This window comes from Leopardus geoffroyi, chromosome E3 (assembly GCF_018350155.1).
Source record: "Leopardus geoffroyi isolate Oge1 chromosome E3, O.geoffroyi_Oge1_pat1.0, whole genome shotgun sequence".
NCBI lineage: Eukaryota > Metazoa > Chordata > Mammalia > Carnivora > Felidae > Leopardus > Leopardus geoffroyi.
In genome coordinates this window covers 7,751,992-7,760,000 of record NC_059340.1, presented here as the reverse complement: position 1 = coordinate 7,760,000, position 8,009 = coordinate 7,751,992, and the positions used below count along the sequence as shown (strand labels likewise).

Genomic DNA, 8,009 nt, shown 5'->3' with positions numbered 1-8,009 from the left:
TTATTTTATTTTATTTTTTTATTTTATTTGAGAGAGAGCACGAGCCAGGGAGAGGAGCAGAGAGAGAGAGAGAGTCTTGAGCAGGATCAGTGCTCAGTGTGGAGCCTGATGCTGGGTTCAATCCCATGACCCTGGGATCATGACCTGAGCAAAAACCAAGAGTCAGAAGCTCCACCGACTGAGCCACCCAGGAGCCCACGTTGTTCCCATGTCTTGGTCATTGTGAATAACGTTGCAAATAACGGGTGAAGGGAGGGGTGCAGATATCTTTTCAAGTTAGTGTTTTTGTTTCCTTTAATAAATACCCAGAAGTGGGATTGCTGGACTCTATGTTAGTTCTAGGTTTCATTTTTTGAGGGACCGCCATCCTGTTTCCATAGCAACTCCACCAATTTAATTTACGCCCCACCCACAGGGCTCATGGGTTTCCTTTTCCCTGCATCCTCGCCAGCACTTGTTATTTCCTGTGTTTTTGAGGACAGCTGTTCTAACAGGTGTGAGATGACAGCTCATTGTGGTTTTGATTTGCATTTTCCTGACGAGTGATATTGAGCAGCTTTTCCTGTGCCTGGCGGTCATCTGTATGTCTGTGGTATGTCTATGACTCAGGATTGTCATGGGTAAAATGGTTTTCAAAATGGTTTTTGAAACTTCTGTTTCCAGGGGAAGTTTATTCCGTGTGTAACTTTTCCCATTAATCTCTCTCTCTCTGCGTGTCTCTCCCTCTCTCCTTCCTTGTTTGTTTTATGCATGCAGAGTGATTCCTAGAATAAAATCAAGTGCTCTGCTCACGCTACTCAGGAACCTAAGACCATACAGTAACATTTCCAAGTACCAGCCAGTTCTGTTTTTAACTTTCTTATTGGTAATTTCACTTTATCACTCCTGCGTTAATATAGTTTCTATAAATTCATCCCAGGCTTTATGACTTAATATAAACACTGTGGCTTGAGAAAGGGAAGTCCAGGGAGGGAATGAGAGGGCAACAGCTTGCCAGTTTCCCGAAGATAATATGACTTCATATACTATTGTTTCTGATTCCAAAGAGAACAAAGGTCCTAGTAAACTTAAGCATAGGCTTTATCCCCTTAAGAGAAAATGCTTATGTGAAGTTAGAGAAATGAATGGCACCATTTATAGAGTTTAAAAAAAAAAACTCACAAAAAGTTTATGCAAACATTTCTCATATGATCATGGACTTCTGACAATGGCGTGCAAGGCAGTCCAGGTTAGCTTGAGGACTTTTCTGATGGTTCAACAAAGTGATTATCAAATCAGGGAAATTGAGTCTTACCTCTCGCTGACATTTATTTCTTCCCTCTTGTCTAGTTTTCTTCCAGAGCCTGGTGTCTCAGAAAGTTCTGTTAACACACGCCTACGCCACAGTCAGTCCAGGAACAGCCACTGCTTTCCTATAAATACTGGGGGCGCCATGAGTATCAACAGAATACTGAACAGTAAACACTCACTTAAAATACGATTGAAGCTTTGAACCAAACTGATGAACCATTTGCTGAGTAGCAAAGGCTATAAGCAGCCACTCAGTTTTTACTTCCTGTTACTTACAATCTTGTTGTTTCCAAAGTCTGCTTTGGTTTGGGTTGGTTTGTTTTCCGGTTGGAAAAGTTACTTCTGTAAAGCACACGTTTTCTCCTAGCTTTGTTTGTTTATTTAAGAATTTACGGGGGCTCCCGGCTGGGTCAGTTGGTAGAGCATGCGACCCTTGAGCTCAGGGTCATAGGTTCGAGCCCCACATCGGGTGTAGACCTTACTTTTTATTTTTTTTATTTTTTTTAATTTTTTTTTAACGTTTTTATTTATTTTTGAGACAGAGAGAGACAGAGCATGAAGGGGGGAGGGGCAGAGAGAGAAGGAGACACAGAATCGGAAGCAGGCTCCAGGCCCTGAGCCATCAGCCCAGAGCCCGACGCGGGGCTCGAACTCACGGACCGTGAGATCGTGACCTGAGCTGAAGTCGGACGCTTAACCGACTGCGCCACCCAGGCGCCCCCTTTTTTTTTTTTTATTTTAAAAAAAAATTTTTTTTTTCAACGTTTATTTATTTTTGGGACAGAGAGAGACAGAGTATGAATGGGGGAGGGGCAGAGAGAGAGGGAGACACAGAATCGGAAACAGGCTCCAGGCTCTGAGCCATCAGCCCAGAGCCCGACGCGGGGCTCAAACTCACGGACCGCGAGATCGTGACCTGACTGAAGTCGGACGCTTAACCGACTGCGCCACCCAGGCGCCCCTAGACCTTACTTTTTAAAAAAGAAGTTGAGGGGCACCTAGGTGTGTTAAGCGTCCAACTTTGGCTCAGGTCATGGCCTCGCAGTTCGTGAGCTGGAGCCCCACATCGGGCTCTGTGCTGACAGCTCAGAGCCTGGAGCCTGCTTTGGATTCTTTGTCTCCCTCTCTCTCTCTGCCCCTCCTGTTTGTGCCCTGTTCTCTCCCTCTTTCTCTCTTTCCCCCCCCTCCTCTCTCTCTCTCTCTCAAAAATAAACATTAAAGGGGTACCTGGGTGGCTCAGTTGGTTAAGCGCCTGACTCTTGGTTTCGGCTCAGGTCATGATCTCACAGTTTCACGGATTCAAGCCCCACATCGGGCTCTGCACTGATGGAGCAGAGCCTGCTTGGGATTCTCTCTCTCCCTCACTCTCTGCCCCTTCCCCACTTGCTGGGGCTTCTCACCCAGACCCGAGTGAGGCCTGAAGGGAGGGAGAGAAATGGAGGGCGAGGGAGGTGGGACAGAAGGGAGGTGGTCTCTGGAGAGTGGGAGGCAGGGAGGAAGTGTCCAGGAAGCACAGGAGACTTGTGCAGAGACCTGCCCCACGCTTTTTCTTGTCTTGGATGCCGGGAGTTAATTACCTGGAAGTCACAGAAAAGATGAGTGACTCCAAAGCAAGCCAACCCTATCACAGGACAGAGTTCTCAATCCGAATCCAGGGCCTCCACTTATCAGCTGAGGACATAAGCAAAAACGTAACCTCCGTGTGCATCAGTTTCGATTTCCCGACTGTTCCATTCCAAGGATAAAGAACAGGTACACCCGGCCACTGCAAACGTCATCAGCCAGAATTAAACGTTTAGCAAAGCATCGGGGCCAGCGGCTGCTAAACTACAAGCCCCCAGTAAACACTAATGTGGACATAATGCTGGGTCTGGGCCACTCACCGACCCCACTCTGGTGTCCCCAGTATTGTGGATATTCACCCCGGGGCTCCAGCTGTCCACAGGACCGCTGGCCATACAGCCGACCTTGCAGCCAGCCTGCGCTGTCCCCAGACAAGATGAGGGATCCCAGAAAGCCCTCCCCCCCAACTTGTGTGTCTGATGCTTCCTGTCGCTGGAACCACAGCCAGGTTCATCCAAGGAACCTCTGCCCTGGGATGGCTCTCACTGGCTGGCTGATATCTGCAGGGCAGCCGGGAGCAGCTGGGAATGTTTTCAGGAGCCCCCTGGGTGCCAAATGCAGACAGTACCCAGGGCGACCTCACCAGCTGTTTCCCAGAAGTTATCCAACATGCCTTGCTAACATTTAAACCAAAACCAGCATCCGTGGTGGCTGGTGCCTGTGTGGAACCAGGATCTGAGCAGGGAGCGGATCAGGACACCAGAGACCCCGTCAGGTGGATGCTGAGCTCCTTTGAGGATCCTGAGTTGCTCTGAGGTTCTGACACCAGGGCAGATAAATGGTAAACGTGGGGCTAAATGCACTCCCGGTGAAATAACACATTTGACTCCTTTGGGAACCATTACAGCTCACGAGCAGAGATCAACCCCGAGAAGCGGACTGATGTCTGTAATTACCCAATCCGGCGGTACAAGGATGTGCCACCCCCACTCCACCCTCCCCCCAGCCAGAAAGGGGGTGAGAATAAGCCAAAGGATGTTTGGTTAACTGCATAGGGAATACTAAAAAGCGGTTAAATATTTCACAGAGCTGTGGCAATAAAACGAGTCTGTCCAGAGACAGGCTCTACGTTGTGTGAAATGCTCAAAACTGGCAAAAGAGGAAAAAGGTACAAATGGGGTGGATGGGCGATTCTGAGCAGGAATCATGTGGACTCGTGTAACTTGGATCAAGTATGCATTTTAGGCCAGTCTTCAGAAGGGGTCACAGGATGGGGTGGAGCGAGGGGAGGAAAGTATCTTGCGAGGCTCATGCCCCCACTCTTCAGGTCAAGGACCCCGCTGAATGGGGATGGGGCAGTGGCCTCATCTGGCGCCCCCTAGCCTTAGGAGGGGGCAGCCCCTGAGGACATCCGGGACCAACAACCCCCGCCTTGCTCTGCACGCGGGGAGAGTGGGAGGACCCGGGTCTGGGCGCTGCGTCGCCAGAGCCGGGCCGCCGCCTGTCTGGGACCCCTTTGCCGCCCCCCCCCCCCCCCGCGCGCTCTCGCCTTGGCCGCCCCTTCTCTGGAAGCTCGCGACGAAGACGCTCAACGCCAGCAGCAGCAGCAGCAGCAGCAGCAGCAGCAGCAGCAGGGCCTCAGCCTCCCGACCAGCGCCCTCCAGCGGATGGCGTGGGAAACAGTCGTTTCCGTGGGAAAGCAGCTGGAGCAGGGGGTCACGGCCCACAAAAATCAGAGAGTGCGGTGGGAAGATGTGCGGTGGGATGAGAGAAGATGTTGGGGGCGCCATGCCAGAGTTGAGCCCTTTTTTGTTTTCCTTTTTTAAAATTTTTATTTAAATCCAAGTTAATTAATATATAGTGTAATAATGGTTTCAGGAGTAGAATTTAGTGATTTATCACTTGCGTATAACACAGTGTTCATCCCGACAAGTGCCCTCCTTAATGCTCATCACCCATTTAGCCCATGCCCCCCCCCACCTCCCCTCCAGCAACCCTCAGTTCCTTCTCTGTATTTAAGAGTCTCTTATGGTTTGCCTCCCTCTCTGTTTTACCTTACTTTTCCTTCCCTACCCCTATGTTCCTCTGTTGTGTTTCTTAAATTCCACGAGTGAAATCATATGCTATCTTTCTCTGACTTATTTCGCTTAGCATAATACATTCTAGTTCCATCCACGTTGTTGCAAATTGCATTTTAGAAGTGTGTTTCAGGGATGCCTGGGTGGCTCAGTCGGTTAAGCGTCGACTTCGGCTCAGGTCATTATCTCGTGGTTTGTGGGTTCGAGCTCCAAGTCGGGCTCTTGGCCGTCAGCACAGAGTCTGCTTCCAATCCTCTGTCCGCCTCCCTCTCTGCCCCTCCCCCTCTCACAAATAAATAAACGTTTTTTAAAAAGTAGAAGTGTGGGGGCGCCTGAGTGGCGCAGTCGGTTAAGCGTCCGACTTCAGCCAGGTCACGATCTCACGTCCGTGAGTTCGAGCCCCGCGTCAGGCTCTGGGCTGATGGCTCAGAGCCTGGAGCCTGTTTCCGATTCTGTGTCTCCCTCTCTCTCTGCCCCTCCCCCGTTCATGCTCTGTCTCTCTCTGTCCCAAAATAAATAAACGTTGGAAAAAAAAAAAAAAAAAGTAGAAGTGTGTTTCAGTCCTACACTAAAGAAGGCAAAGGCAGGCATCGTGGGGTTTGGCAGAGGATGGCTATCCCCCAGTGTCCGCTCCCTTTCCTCCCTTAGTAGTAGAACCGACAAGTTTTAGGTGAATACATAGAACAAAAACTACATCTCTGACCATCTGGCGTAGCCAGTTATGACCTTAGGATTAAGTTCTGGCCAATGCACTATAAACCAAAGTGCAGTGTGTGTGACCGGTGGTAGATGCAAGGCTGATTCCTGGATGAACAGATTCTTCCATGGGAGAATCAAGGACACCCCTGTGGTGACAGCTGTGGAGGGTGGGGTCAGAGAAGATGCGGGGGAGGTTACTATATCGAACCATATAGGAAAAGGTGTCGTGGCTAGATAGGTGAGGTCCCTGTGTTAAAGGTTAGGGAGAAGCTCAAGGTAAAAGAGGAATGTTCCTGAAATTTCTATCCATTTTTAAAAACAGGCTCAAATCTGTGACCATCTCCCTTTGTGGCCAAGGGCATCCCTGTTAGCCCACGTACCTGTTGACTGTCCAGCAGCACCTTCTTCTGACCCACACAGGCTGTTGGTCCTCAAAAGGTCAGTTTGGACTGACTGCGGGGACACCTGGTCCAGAATGCTCCTCATGTGAGCCTCAGACCACCCTCATGGGACTGTCCTAACGACTTACTAAAACCGCACACGTTAAGGACGCCACCCAACCCCAGATGGATCAGTCCCTCTGGTGGTCCTCGTGATTCCGATGGACACTCAAGTCCAATCCACCATTTTACACATGGGGAGACTGAGGCCCAGACAAGGAGTGGGACTTCCCAGAAGTCTCCCCGACAGCAGAGCACTGGGCGAGAACCCAGGAATCAGGACCTGCAGGCCAAGGTTGACTCCACTGCCACGTGGATCCTCTATCCTGGCTCTCTCAGGTGGCTCCTTGCTAATTGAAAGACTGACTGAGATGGGACACAATCTGCATGGCCTCCTCCATCCTCACAATCCTGGGACAAACCTCAGGCTGAGGACACACCTGTGGCCCCTCAGAACATCTCCCAGATCCTCTTGCAGCCATAGAACCCTAGCTGCACGGACTACGCAGGCCCAGGAACTGCATGCCCTAGGACTCCATGCAGACTCGCCGATTCCTCTGATTAGAGGAATCTTTCATCTTTAATGTTTAATTCTTTAATGTTTAATTCTTTAATCTTTAATTCTTTAATGTGTATTTGTTATTTATTTTGAGAGACAGAGAGGGAGAGAGCGAGCGAGCACGAGCAGGGGAGGAGCAGGGAGAGAGGGGGAGAGAGAGACTCCCAAGCAGGCTCCACGCTGTCAGCTCAGAGCCCATGGCGAGGCTCGACCCCACGAACCGTGCCTTGTCCTTTCACCTTCCGAGTCACGTAAGGTATCACTAGCTCATAACTAACGTGGTCCCTGACCTCCTTAGGGCCTCATGATTTGAAAAGTCAGGTGAGACGCCTGCGCTCAGAAACCTGCCTCGGAGTCTTTTCTCCCTCAGCAACACCGACTGTCCATTTTTCTGCCCCTTACCCAAACCCACAGCCCTATGCCTGCTCTTTAGGGAGTGGAACTGGGGACGTGGTTTGGAACCATGGGGAGCTCTCCACCAGTGGGGCCAGGACGTTGAAAGCCGGATGTAGGGAACTTCGGTGTTCACGCGGGGTATTTGGGGTGCGTAAAGAGCGAAGGGCGGAAAGTGAAAACGGTGGGAACAGACCGTGGTGAGGTTAATCGCCGCACCCCGCGCCCCATCCCGGTCTCCGAGGCCCGAAGAGGCTCCCTTTGGCGCCACCTGGCGGCCGTCGTGCGAGAGCGGAGAGGGGACCCAGCGCGGGTCGCCGGGCCTGGGGCGGTCGCTTCCCGCGGGACTGGCAGGCGCCGGGGGAGGGAGGCAGGAGGGGGCATCCAGCTTGGAGAGCCAGGACTGCGCGGCCCGGGGCAGGGAACGTCTCTGGATTCGGGGGACCCCCCCCTCCCCACCCCGGAGACCCGGGGACGCCGACCCCTAGCTGCAGCGGACCGGAGGCCGCGGGCCGGGACGCTGCGGGGCGCTGGGCTCCCGAGTCAACGTGCGCGCGCCCGCACACCCCGCGCAGCACCCCGCACCGCCGCGCGCACGCACGCCCCGACGCTCGCCCGCGCCGGCCGGTCTCCCACGCAGTGGGCCGTGGGCGGCTGAGCCCAACGCTCCGGTAGTGGAAGGCCTCTCCGCGCTGCGCTCTCCTGCGGGCACACCGCGGCGCGCCTTTGCCACCCTCACCTCGGGCGTGGGGACGCCGCCGCGGCCGCACTGTTCCCATGGGTGACCCTCTGGAGGGTGGGTCGTGGGGGTCCTGGCGGCTCAGGCCCTACGGATCAGGCTGGGGGCTCCGGGTCCAGGCCGCTCCCACCTGCTGGCCGCGGCGGCCAATGAGAGCCTGGTCTGGTGATGTCATGCCCCGACCGGACCCTGGTGACGAAAGTCCCAGGTCACCCGTCAGGGAACCAGTGCAAACCCACCGCGGGGGT

At 52.8% G+C, this 8,009-nt stretch overlaps 1 long non-coding RNA gene across 1 annotated transcript in view; it reads right to left on the bottom strand.

The window, feature by feature from the left end:
- LOC123589750 overlaps positions 1–7,990 on the bottom strand; it is a 12,720-nt gene extending 4,730 nt beyond the window's left edge. The window contains exon 1 of the long non-coding RNA XR_006708447.1: positions 7,762–7,990. This is a non-coding gene — a long non-coding RNA (uncharacterized LOC123589750). The remainder of the gene's footprint in view (positions 1–7,761) is intronic.
- Positions 7,991–8,009: the final 19 nt, after the last annotated feature.